The 15,107-nt window shown below is 43.7% G+C and overlaps 1 long non-coding RNA gene across 1 annotated transcript in view; it reads right to left on the reverse strand.

Moving 5' to 3' along the window:
- Window positions 1–4,444: 4,444 nt before the first annotated feature.
- The window catches only part of LOC147112859 (uncharacterized), a 32,920-nt gene continuing 22,257 nt past the window's right edge, over window positions 4,445–15,107 (reverse strand). The window contains exons 3-4 of the long non-coding RNA XR_015079578.1: window positions 7,052–7,100; window positions 4,445–6,958 (exon numbers count right to left, since the gene is read on the reverse strand). This is a non-coding gene — a long non-coding RNA (uncharacterized LOC147112859). The remainder of the gene's footprint in view (window positions 6,959–7,051; window positions 7,101–15,107) is intronic.

A 15,107-nucleotide genomic window follows, 5' to 3' on the forward strand; every position in this document is an offset into this window, starting at 1 on the left:
AATTTGATTTGTTAAGTTTTAGTTGAACTTTTGTTTATTTACAGTTGAATTGGGTTTTTTTTTTGGGTCCAAATAAAAGAGTACCCTCTGTTCAGTAAATACCTGTTATTATTGTTCTCCTGAAGTCCGTGTATTATTGATACTCGGACACTACAGTTACTTTGCTCAAGTTTCCTCTCAAACTCATTTGAATGTTGCCGAACATAATATCTTCCATGAACCAGCGCAATCGGGCAATGTTTTAGAATGTAATTTTTTTTTAAAAACAAATAAGCATTTTTAACCACAGTGTCTGGTCCTCCACCCAATCTTAAATAATCGAAAATGACTTTAGAAAACTATACAGAACCATTTGCTAGTTACATTGGTGTACAGTAGTCAGTTTCTTAGTAAATTTTAAAAATATATTTATAAGCTTTTAAGAGGCGCCTATTAGTGTCGTTGCATCTAAAAAAAACTTAATTTTAAGAGCCTCCTCGAAGGCACGCAAACGGACACCATTAGCGGAGATTCACAATGGTGATTAATTTGATCTGGGGGTGGGGCCAGTTTTAGGGGTGGAGCTGGCTTCCAGCGCAATGTTTTTTTAAACTGGCGCAAAAATCACGGAAACTCGATTTCTGCTGAATGTAATTTGCACTAGAAATTCCGCAATCTTTTGCGTGTTTTTGGCCGATTTTGAGCGAATTGCATTGGAAAAACCAGCACAACCTAGCAGGAACTTCTGCCCGTACTCTTTACTTTTCTACTGTCCCTGTTTATAAAAGCTCGAATCCCACATGCTTTATTCAGCTTTAGCTATCTGCTACTGTACTCATTTTATATTGTGATGCAAGGCAGTTACGGCATTCAACATTATGTGGAACCCACACTGTAAAGAATGAAGAATAAGGTTAGTGCATCAAATCCTCAAGGTAGTCACAGTCTTCTGCATCCTCTGGACATGCAAGGTGATGGTTTCCTAAAGAGACTACTCTTGCTCACTATGCCTGATGTGTCCTTTCATTTGCTACAGATTGTGAGACAGGTAACCCCTTGTCCAGTGTTGGCTATGTGAAGAATCTGGATGCTATTTCTCTTACGCCAGTAATGCCTGTGGCCACTTTTGTCCTCCTCAGAACAATTGATCAGTTTTTCAGGCAAGGAGTCAATAGTGGGACCTGAAAGACTAATTTTGGATAAGGTAAGCACTTAATTAATATATAACGTGCAATATCTGATGAGGAGGTAGAACATAAGATGTTGAACTCAATTTTCTTTACAACTTTTCTTTGGCACAGATGAAAGTGGAATAAATGTTGTATTCTACAGGCTCTTAAGCATTCTGTTTGCATACTTTGCTATGTGTTGTTTTGTGCTATTAAACTATTCCCATGCTTTTCTTAATGAGTTCTCACTCATGAACATGTTGGGAAACAAATCTAAAATCAGGGTGCAAAATTCATAACGTACTGCCTTACCGCATATACTTTATCACAATCTCCTTGCTTCTCCTATTTCTCCTTGTGGAGGGTTTAAGTCTTCCTTCTTTTGGTTTCTATGTTCCTTTGCCATCTCTGTGATCCTTTGTTGTCTCAGTGCTACCTCTGCATGTTTCCTCTCAATCTCCTTTCCCATTCTATCCCAATTCCCTTGACCTTTCCGTTCTTTCTTTGTGTCTTCTTTTACTTTTTTTTTACTTTCAATTATTCTTCAATTTCCTGCTGTCACGATCCAGCAATAATAAACAGCATATATCCTGAAACAAAATGGTAATTGAGTTTGGTCCCAGAGAAACTAAGTGGCCTTTTGTGCAACGTGCCCGATGCACTAAAAAATGTACAGAAATAAACACTTGGAAATGCCTCCCATATCTGTTTTATGACTGAGGTTTTCATTAAGTATTGGAATCCCAGTAAAGATAAGTGAGCTCAAAAGGCAAGGAAAATCCTGGCAATATTATTTCATACCCGGTGACTTGTGCAGGCAATTTTTGTCCTGCACTATTTTATATAATATGCTTCATCGACTGTCTTGCCCAACATCTAAGAGCACAATGTGAATGGTTTTAACCTCAGCACAAGCCTCCTCCTGAAATAACAGTGTTGTTAGTTCTGTCCTTAGAATGACATTTCTCAGCCACTCAACATTACGTCACATTGCAATCAGTCCAGCACTGCTGTATTCATCCTAAAAACCCTAGTGTCAATATTTCACCTATACTAGAGCAGAAGTTTTTTTTTGTTTCTTTTGTGAAATAAATAATTTAATAGTTCCTAATTATTTTTTAAAATGTACAGGCTTGAAAGTATCCTCTGAAAAACACAGTTCAAAACCTATTACAGAGGTGAGATGAACAAAAATGTCATACTATGGCAGTACATTAATGAAGAATGACATGAAACTGAAGGACGCTATAAGCTCTCAATAATTCAGTCCTACAGATTTGCAAGCTCTGACCATGCCTTTCTTACCATTTGCCCTAAAAACAACGTTTTCATCTGTAAAGATCACTACCAGCTGATGAATTTCATCTGGAAAATGTCATTGTTTTCCACAAATGTTCAGAAATTTCACTTTTGTAAAATGCTGTTTCTGATTAAATTGAAACTTCAGACTATTAATGGTTTACATACTAGCTCCGAAAAAGCAAAGTCATTTTTCAATAGCAAAAAAGAGAGAGACCATTGGGAATACAAAGGAAAGAGAAAGGAATGAGGGAATAAAAAAACGTTAGCTGAAAAGCTTCAGCCATGAAAAGACATATAGGTTATTAAAAGCTTTTAGAACATATACATAGCTGAAAGTATATGTCACTTAGCTGACAAAAATGTTCTTATTGAACATAGTACTAACTTTGTGAAAATTATTTCAGATAAATGTATTCTGTAAGAAAGAGAATTCCTGTTCTCTTTTCAAATGTTAATCTGTGAAATTATAAATTGTAGACCACTGTATATTTATTTTTACATACACTTTGGCAGATTTTCAAGTTGCTTAAATATCCATGTTAATCAGAAATTAAATGTGAATTTGCAATTCAGTTACTGTTTTTCCAACTGACAAAGTCACATTTAGCAAATCATTAATGATGTGACGCATCTCTGATTATTTTTATACCTTGTTTGACAGACACTTCTGGAAATGTCTTCTTGTTTAACATCGTCAGCAGAGCTTCCAGTTAAACTTCCTTACGTGGCATTAAATACTGCTGAGCTGAATGGCATTTACTCACCCCTCACTCTAAGAATCATGGTCTGACTTGGCAAGGAGCTGGAAACACATTTTTTTCACAACAGCTGACCTCCAAAGTTAGGCCCATCTGGTCCTGTTTTCAGTAAGTTTTTGAATCAGACTGCACTAATTAGGGGAAAATTTTAAGTCAACAATTGAAATACTTGGTCTTTTCATATGCACAGACTGACAGTTGGACAAAGAGTCTAATTGCTTTCATGGGTCTATAAGTTATGTTCCTTTTTCAGCTCTATAAGCTCTGAGCCAGATACTAGTGAGGACGTGCTGTGAGAGATTTTTGGATCAACAGCAGTCCTGTCTATTTTGAGCTTTGTCACAGCTTGAAATTTTAATTTATTTTGATGATGCTGCCAGTCATATTATGACAGGCCCTGGCTTAATCTTAGAACACCAGGTACTTCCCTTAGCAGAAGAAGAAGTAGATTTTTATAATCCAATATATAAATGAATTTTACTTTCGATCCAGGCCAGTGTTTATGATGATGTGATAAAGATATGATCACTGGTGAACGATGGAAAAGCTGTCAGCCGATTGTCAAGGAAAACCTCTACCAAACTCTGCACATTTGCCTCTGGCATGGCATAACAGGAAAGTGGCAGGAATGAAAGCCTCAGGACAGTTGGTGAATGCCTTGACCACTGGAGTTATAAATGTCATATGACAAACCTCCCTTCTGGAGACACTTGGGAACAGATTTGGATTTTGATTTAAAGCAATATTTGTTTATGTATTAATTAGCTCTAATCTAGAATATTTATTTATAGAAAATAGAAAATGTAATTAATAAAGCCCACACTACTCAATAAAAAATTCACGTTAACTATGCAACAAATAATTTATCTTTTAATCATTACCATTATCTATTTCTGAAGTTCAGTTATACATGCTTTACAGCTGTTCAGTAGAGTTCATGCCGTATGAGAGTTTTAGCTTAACTGGTAACGATTGCATGATGTTAGACTTCAGTGTTATGCGTGCTTCCTGGGCACAAGATTGGAAAAGCTTCGATAGTACAAAATAGTAAAGGAGCTGTGCACAAGGCCAATCATTTCAAATTTATAAACTGTTTTGAATGATAGATCAGTGACTGAAAATAATTACTTGATTCCTAAGTTTATTTGTGTTCTTAAAGTTGGTGTAATATGGTTAGTTTTATTAAGTGAGTAATAAAGTGAAAAATTACTTGTGTAGAGCAAACTGAAAAAAATGAGTATCAAGACCATCATTTATTTGGGCTCATTGCCTTAATTTTAAACTAATTCCTGTTAAATAAATTATTCTTGACTACATAAGAAATGAGTTACGTCCAAATCTAATCAGTAACTTTCCACCACATATTCTCCAAAGAAAGTCAAGAGTTTATCTTATAATTACAGTAAGAAAAACTATTGATATTTTATACATCTTTGTTTACATTGTAGTTAATACTATTTCAACAATGTCTTGCTATAACTCAGAGGATTCATGATAAACAATATGATACTTCAGATCAAACTATAGCAGTTGTTCGGCACAAGAAAAGATACTTTCAAGTCAAAAACAATGATATATGTTCGATATACAAATCAAGTCATTTTGATTTATATTCACATTTTCCAGTTGTGTCCTTTTGCTTCAGACAGTTTAATGGATCTTTCCAAAGCAATGGCGTTATTTTAAACTGGATCCAACAAAACCTTTTGCATACATAAAGTTGAGGGTATGGGTTGTTTGCCACAAGTCTTCAAGCCGTGTGCTTAAAATATTCCTAATTTTGCACATAAAGTTAATGCACAGTAATTCTGAAAACTTTTTTTTGGTAGATTTTTTATTTGAAACATTTCAAAAAAAACAAATGACATGTAATATGATAGGTGCACCATACAACAGAATGATTGCCTATCGTTACCAGGAAGTAAACTCTTCACTACAAAGTAGGTGATGAAACATAAATCACCTGGTGCTACTTAGTGTTTGACTCGATTAATGATTCAACTCTAAGGTTTCATCATATAAAAGAACTCAAGAGCCCATTCACACTCTGAAGGCTGCAATAATACAGATGAGGAGAATTAATGAAAGTTACTGTGAGCTTACCTGGTGATAAATCTGACTTTAATCTGACAGAAAATCCACTTAATTTACCAGTCCAGCAGTAAGGTCCAATCTTACCTTCCAATGCTGAAGTAATACTGTCATAGAAAGATAACACCATTCAATCATAACAAAGCTCCGATAGCAGTCACAAATTCTACACAAGACATCAATTGATTATTTAGACAGGGGTCATGCTACTACTATACCAGCAGATCTAAGCTAAAAAAGCAACTGCAGGAAAACAGTAGGATGTGTGAGAACTTCAACCTCCTTTCTGGGAAAAAAAGGAGTTTCTTTTTAATTTTGTTCTTGGGATATGGGTAATGCTGACATTTATTGCCGCATTTATTGTCCAGTCCTAGATTCCCTGAGAAGGTGACGAGCCTTGTAGATGGTGGAGAAGCTTTGAGGGATCAGGAGGTGATTCACTTGTCACAGAGTGCCCAGCCTATGCCCTGTTCTTGTAACCATGAAGTTGATATGACCGGTCCAGTTAATCTTCTGGGCAATGGTGACCCCAGGATATTAATGGTGGCCTCGCCGATGATGGTGCCACTGAAGGTCAAGAGGAGGTTGATGGGTTTCTCTTAGGAACAGGAGTAGGCCATTCAGCCCCTCGAGCCTGCTCCGCCATTCAATGAGATCATGGCTGATCTGCGACCTAACTCCAAATACCTGCCTTTGGCCCATATCCCTTGATAGCTTTGGTTAACAGAAAGCTATCAATCTCCGATTTAAAATTAACAATTTATCTAGCATCAATTGCCATTTGTGGAAGAAAGTTCCAAACTTCTACCACCCTTTGTGTGTAGAAGTGTGTCCTAATTTCACTCCTGTAAGGTCTGGCTCTAATTTTTAGACTATGCCCCCTAGTCCTAGAATCCCCAATCTTGTTCAAGCTGATCATTGCCTCGCACTTATGCAGCGCAAATGTTACTTGCCACTTGTCAACCCAAGCCTGGATGTTATTCAGGTTCTGCTGTAGGCTGGTATGGGCTGCTTCATTAATCAGAAGAGTTCTAAATGGAGCTGAATACTGTGGTGTCATCAGTAAACAGCCACATTTCTGACCATACAGAAGATTGAGAAGAGACTAATAGGGCAATGTTGGCAAGGCCGCATTTATTGTCCATCTTTAGTTGGCCTGAGAAGGTAATGATGGATCTTCTTGAATCACTGTAGTCCTGATCATGGTGGTGCTCCCATAATTCCAAGATGCGAAGGTCCGTAAACCAAGTGCCAGCATTTAAGCTGTTAAATCCCGTTACGATAGACTAGCAGCAGCCTTGTAGGCCCAGTTAAAACTGGTCTATAAGTTTGCCACTGATCTATAGAAACCAGATTTAGCAACATAAACACCGACAGCTGGCTTACAAGCTCCTGGAATTTGATTGTAGAGTGTCTAGACCGTGTATATTATAGGCTGGGTCCAGGAAGAGCAATCCAAGAACACATTTACTTTCAAATTGCATTTTCACAGATCTCCCTGTGAACCAGTGACAGAGGAAAAGCATGTGTACAAAGCAGCCATGGCAAAGTGGCCATTGCAAATATGCAACATAATTGCTTCACTAAAACAAAAGTAAAATACTGTGGATGCTGGAAATCTGAGCTAAAAACAGAAACAGTCAGCAGGTCAGGCAACACCTGTAGATAGAGAAACAGAGTTAATGTTTCAGGTCGATGACCTTTCATCCAAACTGGAAGATGTTAGAGATTAACAAGGTAAAAGAGACAAACCAAAATCCTGTTGGAGAGAGGGGCAGAACTTCTTCAAGGTGGGCATTTCCTGGAAGAGAAGTGACAGTGAATTAAACACTAAAGCCAAAGCAAAATGCAGCGAATGCTTCATGATGTCATCAACTAGTGATATCACAATGCGCAGAATGGATACGGGACTGGGACGTATACTGCAATGCTTTCATAAGGCAGATAGCCCAGCAGCAGGCACTAAAGCGGTCTTCCTAATCACCGGTCTAACAAAATCTGGCAGTCCTGCCCAGCAACTTTTATCTGAGAAAGGGAAATAGAGCTACAGTCAGGAAGTAAATATGCAGCTCATGAGATGCATTAGAACATCAAAAATAGGTGACTGCTGAAACCTCCAGTTGGTATGTAAAAATAATGGTCTTAAGACACTACACAAGATGAAAGTTTTATATTTAATTTAATTAAATGCAAGTTCTTCAACTGAACATGTGCTACACATGTTTCACACTTTGGGGTACGTCTAAGGCAATTCAATTTAACCCACAATAAAGTAATAAACATTTATTGTTGTTTGTTATTTTTTGGAATTTAAATTCAATTGAAATCCATGTTTTTGTTCATGTTTTCTGTCACGGATGGGTAAGATATGTGAGCAAACCACAGCAAAGGCAGATTTTAAACAAATAGAAATGAAGTAGGATTTTACTCCAGAGCGGCACAATTTTGCTTCAACAAAGTTAGGTGCGCCACCCCTGGACGCCTTGCGATATATCCTTCATTTGCCTATTTTACCAAAAACATAGCTGAAAGCATAAGCTATGTTCCCTGTTCTGTACTTTATGTTTACTTAATTGCTGAAGTTAGCAAACAGGAGAAAATATAACCCCTAAACATCAAAATCTATATAGCACCATTGAAAACACAATTCAAATACATAAGTTGGTGGCTGTCTGTAGAAATATTACCCTGGTTGGTGCAGTTAGTTGAAATAATGTCATCTTATTCTGATCAGGTTTCAATTCCAGCATGGACCAATAGGAAGAATGTCTTTCTTTTCTGCCAGTGTGCAAGGGTCTTCAGTAAAACAAGTTGGCAGATTCAATCCAACTCCTAATAATCATGGATCCACCACACACTAGTTTCCACATTATTAGTATAAATTGGTAGTTAAATAGCAAGTTCATTCAAGGACTCTATAAAGATAATTGGTGCGGTCAATGTAAAATGTAGATGTCAGTGAGAGGTCAGAGGTGTGATAGAGGGAAGCAATTGCAAAGACACAAGGAGGGTTGGTGAATTGAGAAGACAGACAGGAGGGAGATCTGGGGGATATCCATTGGGTGAGGAGTATCCAGAAGATAAAGTGAGATTACGGGGCTGTAGGAGTTGAGAGCAAGCGGGAGAAACATGAAGAAGGTGAGGGGATTATAAAATTGGGGAGAGGCCTGGATGGGACAATCTTGCACTCATAGAAAATGGAGGAATCTCAGAGAAGATGATAGGGTAGGATTTTCAGTCTGTTGGATATACAGGAACTTTAGACTGTTTTTCAGTATTGTCTAGAACAGTGGTTCTCAAACTTTTTTGGTTGAAGGACCCCTTTGCAAATTGATTAGTAATCATGAACCCCTCATCTAAATTATAATACTATTTAATACTCATAATATGAAAGTGCTGAATGTAAAGAGTGTTTTAATCATAGAGTCATAAAATGGTTACAACACAGAAGGAGGCCATTTGGCCCGTTGAGCCCATGCTGGCTCTCTGCAAGAGCACTTCAGCTAGTTCCACTCCCCCGCCCTTTCCCCGTAGCCCTGCAAATCTTTTCCCTTCAGGTACTTATCCAATTCCCCTTTGAAAGCCACGGTTGAGTCTGCCTCCACCACCCTTTCAGGCAGTGCATTCCAGACCCTAACCACTCGCTGCATAAAATAGCTTTTCCTCATGTCGCCTTTGGTTCTTTTGCCAATCACCTTAAATCTGTGTCATCTGGTTCTCGACCCTTCTGCCAATGGGAACAGTTTCTCTCTATTTACTCTGTCTAGACCCCTCATGATTTTGAACACCTCTATCAAATCTCCTCTCAATCTTCTCTGCTCTAAGGAGAACAACCCCAGCTTCTCTAGTCTATCCACATAACTGAAGTCCCTTATCCCTGGAACCATTCCCATAAATTTTTCTGCACCCTCTCTAAGGCCTTCACCTCCTTCCTAAAGTGCAGTGCCCAGAATTGGATACAATACTCCAGTTGAGACTGAACCAGTGTTTTATACAGGTTCATCATAACTTCCTTGCTTTTGTAGTCTATGGGGGTGATTTTAACTCAGGTGCGGGATGCTGTTGTGTTATCCGAATTTCGTGTTTCCCACACAAATCTAAATGGATGTGGGAGATTGATGCAATTTTAACTCAATTGGCCAATTGATTTCCAACGTGTGGGAAGCCTTTGCAAATGGGTTTTTCATGACTGAAAGTCCCCTCCGATGATGTCATCATTGCTGTTGCATTTAAGGTCCACAGCAAGCCTTGCTTCTTCTGCAGACTGCCAAGCTTCTTGACTGTGCAGTGTGAGGGAGCTGCAGCAAATATGACAAGTTGGAGGGCCAGATCAGCTCCTTGCTTTGACGAGGTGGCATTGCAGGCATTAGTGGATGGGGCTAGGGCCAACAGGGAGGTGCTCTTCCCTTCATCAGGGAGGAAGAGGCCTCCCACTCAGACCAAGGCAGTGTGGATGCAGGTGGCTGAGGAGGTCAACTCCTTGGGAGTCACCCGCAGAAGCTGGATACAGTGCAGGAAAAGATTTCATGACCTTCTGCGCACTGGAAAAGTGAGTATGAATTTCCCATCACCCTCAATCTGATCCCCATTGCCTTTCCTCACCAGCACTCAGCTTTAGCAATCTCTTCCTCCACATCCCACTTGACACTGGCATCCATGCACCCTTGCCCATTCCCTCTCTCTCTATGCTCACATTCACATAACTATTCGACCATGCGGCCCTCACACTCCCTATCACTCTGATGCTTTGAACACAACTGACAACACACAGGGAGGGCCCTTGGCCTTGCAACCTCACTCCATCTTTGTCTCCTTCTAAGTGTCTATGCTATGCAAGCTCTATACTCACTCCTTCATTCTCACTCAACCTCCACTTGTCTCCCTCATTGCAGGAAAAGAGAGCTCACAACAAAAGAGAGCGAGCCAGGACAGGAGGAGGGACAGCCTCAATAGCCCACCTGACCCCCTGGGAGGAGGCAGTCCTGGAAATTATGGGAATATAGGATGATTGGCGCGTGGGGGACGGACAGACGGGTGTAACACAGCAAGCTGGTGACAGAAAAGTTTCCCATCTCTCTCCTTGACATTTCATGAGTTGCTGATAATGATTGTGAACCTGTAACAGATGGACTTATGAGCATCTGCAAAAAGCTATGTGCACGTAGCCTTTGCATCACCTCTCTGACTCTTTCCTTTACTCCCCCACAGGACCATCACAAGCATCCATCCCCCCTAGCCAGGAAGAAGAGGCTGAGCAGCCAGACTCCTCAGAGGAAGCTGCAACCTCTGAGGGCACAGCATCAGCAGAATTCAGCGCACCCAGCACCAGCGCAGACACTCACACCTCGGTGGGACTTTCGGGACATAGAGTAGTGTTGTCACCTGGTGTATCACAGCTCACAAGTGAGCATCAGCAGATCGTGGAGACAGGGACAGCAGTGGAGAGTCCTAGTCGGAGGGCGCAGGACTCTGCCAGCTCGACTCAGCAGCATGTCGACCCTCTGCCTCTGGGTCCATCCATAAGATCAGAGGTGATGGAACTCCAGGCACAGATGCAGGAGTCTCTGGCAGGTTTTGTCTCTAGGGTCGCTGCGAGTGTGGAGCGAATGGAGGAGTCCATAGTGAACATGAGCAGAGCCTTTGTGGAGTCATTGGCGCATGAACGCATCACCACGGAAAGGATGGCTACATCCGTGGAAAGGATTGCTACCGCAGAGGAGAGGATGGCTACGGCCATGGAGGAGCTTAGTCGCCAGGGTATGGAAAACATGGTCATTGTTCAGAATAGAATGACATCTCTTGAGGAGCGATGGGCATCTATTGAACAGAGAAACCAGACCTACATGGAAGTCTTTCTGAGTAGGACTGCCATTGCAGATACGGGTCCCCATGGCCCCCCTGATGTGCAGCAAGGTGCTCTCCAGCCACTTCCAGGCGCTGGCCCCTTCTGGCCTGTGCAGCTTCAGGTGGGTGAGCAGCAGCCTGGCGCTCCTGCTGCTGCTGGTGCTGCTGTTGTTCCTGGTTCTGCTGCTGCCGTGGCTGGTGCTCGAGCTCCTCTAATGCCCAGATGGGAAGGAAATAAATGGCTCCCATGCTTCTGGTATATGCTTCCATTGAGGAAGCGCTGAGTGAAGGTGGCGAGAGGGGTTTCCCAGGAGGTCACAGTAGAGATGGGTGTGAGGCTCCAACCTTCCGCAGGTGTGGTTAAGCCTTCTAAAAGTTGCCCCAGACCTGAGACCACTAAGTCCTGCCACCTGCAAATCATGGCTGATCAAATCTCCTCTTTAATGGTTGACCTGCAGTTGATAGTCAGCAATCCAGTAGTGCTCCCGCCAGGTTTCACATTCGTGTTTCCCACCAGGCGTGTTTCATGTGGGAAAAGGGTTAAATTCACAAGGGCCTTTCAAAATAGGATTATAGAGGCCATTTAGTGGTTGTTAAGGGCCTTAGCGACCAGTCCCGCCTGTTGGATGCGGGACGAAGTCGGGACCATCAGACACGACTGAGTTAAAATTGCTCGGAGTCGGGAACCAGGCGGGGGGGGGGGGGGTCCCGCCTGCCAGCTTTTGCGATTTTAACCCCCCCCCGCACGCCTCCAAGCCCGCCTCCATGGCTCAATGAAAATCGAGCCCTATGCCTCTATTTATGAAGCCCAGGATCCTGTATGCTTTTTTAACCACTTTCTCAACCTGCCCTGTCACCTCCATGTGTAGATCTCCTTTTTGGTACCTAATCGGCCCCACCCCTCCTCTTACTACCCATTTATTATTTATATGCCTGTAGAAGGCTTTTGAATTCCATTTTATGTTAGCTGCCAATCTATTCTCATACTCTCTCTTTGCCCCTCTTACTTTCTTTTTCACTTCCCCTCTGAACTTTCTACATTCAGCCTGATTCTCACTTGTATTCTCAATCTGACCTCTGTCATATGTGCTCTTTTTCTGCTTTATTTTACTCTCTATCTCTTTCGTCCTCCAGGGAGCTCCGGCTTTAGTTGTCCTACCTTTCCTCCTCGTGGGAATGTACCTCGACTGTACCCGAACCAGCTCCTCTTTAAAGGCAGCCCATTGTTCGATTACAGTTTTGCCTGCCAATCTTTGATTCCAGTTTACCCGGGCCAGATCCGTTCTCAACCCACTGAAATTTGCCTTCCTCCAATTAAGTATTTTTACTCTAGATTGCTCCCTGTCCTTTTCCATAGCTAATCTAAACCTTATGATACTATGATCACTGTTCCCCTACTGACACTTGCTCTACTTGACCCAACTCATTCCCCAGAAGCAGATCCAGCAATGCCTTCCTCCTCGTTGGGCTGGAAATGTATTGATTGATGTGCCTCAATAATTCCGAGACTCGAAGGTAGCAGAACAAAACAAGGCTTTTATTAACTTAGAACGAAACATGTAAGCGAGAGAGATGTCGTCCTTCTGGAGATTGGGGCTAGACTGAAGCTAGCTTACAAACGGGGCCAGGTATGGGCGGAGCCCTACACACAGCACATTCCAGCACATTCCAGTATACAATACAGCACATTCCAGTACACAATACAATGAGGTCTGGGGGAAGGGAAATGACACTGAAACCGATCTCAGTCACAGGCAGTGATGAATGGAAATATTTCATCACATTCACCCCTTCTATAGATTTAGTCTGTTCGGGGGTTTGATAGTCCTCTGCGGCCGACGTGGCTGTTGCGGTGCCGCGGGTGTCGGCTGGGTGTCCCCGGTAGCCTCCTGGGTCTCTGCCGGGGGTGCCGCCAGGGTTGTTGAAGGGGTAGTTGGTGGGGGTGCCGTTGGTCGGTGTTCTTCCAGGGGTGATGAAAGAGTAGTGGGTGGGTAAGAGTTGCTGTGATCATTGTTGCCGCTATTGCCGTGGTTGTTGTCGATGCCGGCTGGGGTGACGTCTTTTATGGACACGGTGTCCTCCCTTCCGTCGGCATGCCGGACATATGCGTATTGGGGGTTGGCGTGGAGTAGGTGTACTGGCTCCACGAGAGGGTCCGTCTTGTGGCCCCTCACATGCCTTCGCACGAGTACCGGACCTGGGGTGGAGAGCCATGACGGCATGGATACGCCTGAGGTGGATTTCCAGGGAAAGACAAACATTCGTTCATGAGGCGTGGTATTAGTGGCCGTACACAATAGCGACCGTATCGAATGGAGCACATCCGAGAGGACTTCCTGCCAGCGGGAGATAGGGAGGCCCTTGGTCCTTAGAGCTAGAGTGACTGCTTTCCATACTGTCCCGTTCTCTCGCTCCACTTGGCCGTTACCCCGGGGGTTGTAGCTGGTGGTACGGCTCGTGGCGATCCCCCTGGACAGCATGTACTGGCGTAGCTCTTCACCCATGAAGGACGCCCCCCTATCCGTATGGATGTAGCTCGGCATACCGAACAGGCAGAACAGGCTGTTGAGGCATTTAATGACCGTGGCGCTGGTCATGTCTGGGCAGGGGAAGGCGAATGGGAACCGGGAGTATTCGTCCACAATGTTCAGGAAGTAAACATTGCGGTCGACGGACGGGAGGGGGCCCTTGAAATCTAAGCTGAGCCGCTCAAAGGGCCGTGTAGCTTTGATTAAGTGGGCTCTATCTGGGCGGTAGAACCGAGGCTTGCACTCAGCGCAAGTGCGGCAGTTCCTGGTCAGGGACCGAACTTCCTCAATCGAGTAGGGTAAGTTACGGGACTTTATGAAGTGGAACAGCCGCGTGACCCCTGGGTGGCAGAGGTCGTTGTGGAGGGTCTGTAGCCGATCCCCGGTGGCGCTGGCACACATCCCTCGTGAGAGGGCGTCAGGGGATTCGTTAAGGGCCCCTGGCCGCTAAATGATGTCATACTCGAAGGTGGAGAGCTTGATCCGCCACCTAAGAATCTTATCATTTTTAATCTTCCCCCTCTGTTTATTATTGAACATAAACGCTACCGACCGCTGGTCGGTAAGTAGGGTGAAGCGTTTGCCGGCTAGGTAGTGGCGCCAGTGGCGCACTGCCTCCACGATGGCTTGGGCCTCCTTTTCCACGGAGGAGTGTCTGATCTCGGGCCCTTGGAGGGTCCTCGAGAAGAAAGCTACGGGCCGCCCCGCCTGGTTGAGGGTGGCCGCCAAGGCGAAGTCAGACGCATCACTTTCCACTTGAAATGGAGTGTTCTCGTCCACTGCCTGTAGCGTGGCCCGCTCAATATCCTGCTTAATGCTTTTGAAGGCGGCGTGGGCCTCAGCAGAGAGCGGGAAAGAGGATGCTTTCAAGAGGGGGCGGGCTTTGTCGGAGTAGTTGGGGACCCATTGGGAATAATAAGAAAATAACCCCAGGCATCTTTTCAGGGCTTTGGGAGTGTTGGGCAGGGGCAGCTCCCGTAGGGGGCGCAATCGGTCGGGGTCTGGTCCGATTTCCCCATTCTCCACCACGCTGCCTAGTATGCAGAGGCGCGTGGTGTTGTAAACGCACTTGTCCTCGTTGTAGGTGAGGTTGAGTTTTTGTGCGGTTTTCAGGAACCTCTCGAGGTTCGAGTCGTGATCCTGCTGGTTGTGACCGCAGATGGTGACGTTGTCGAGGTAGGGGAAGGTTGCCTGCAAGTGGTGGTCATCGACCATGCGGTCCATCTCCCTCTGGAAGACCGAGACCCCATTCGTCACCCCAAAGGGGACTCTGAGGAATTGGTAGAGGCGTCCGTTCGCCTCGAAGGTGGTGTACGGGCGGTCCTCTGGTCTGATAGGGAGCTGGTGGTACGCTGACTTGAGGTCGATGGTGGAGAACACCCGGTATTGGGCGATTTGGTTCACCATTTCTGATATGCGGGGTAGCGGGTAGGCGT

Source organism: Somniosus microcephalus, chromosome 9 (assembly GCF_052327205.1).
Source record: "Somniosus microcephalus isolate GS21.2 chromosome 9, FLI_Smic_1.0, whole genome shotgun sequence".
NCBI classification, from domain to species: domain Eukaryota; kingdom Metazoa; phylum Chordata; class Chondrichthyes; order Squaliformes; family Somniosidae; genus Somniosus; species Somniosus microcephalus.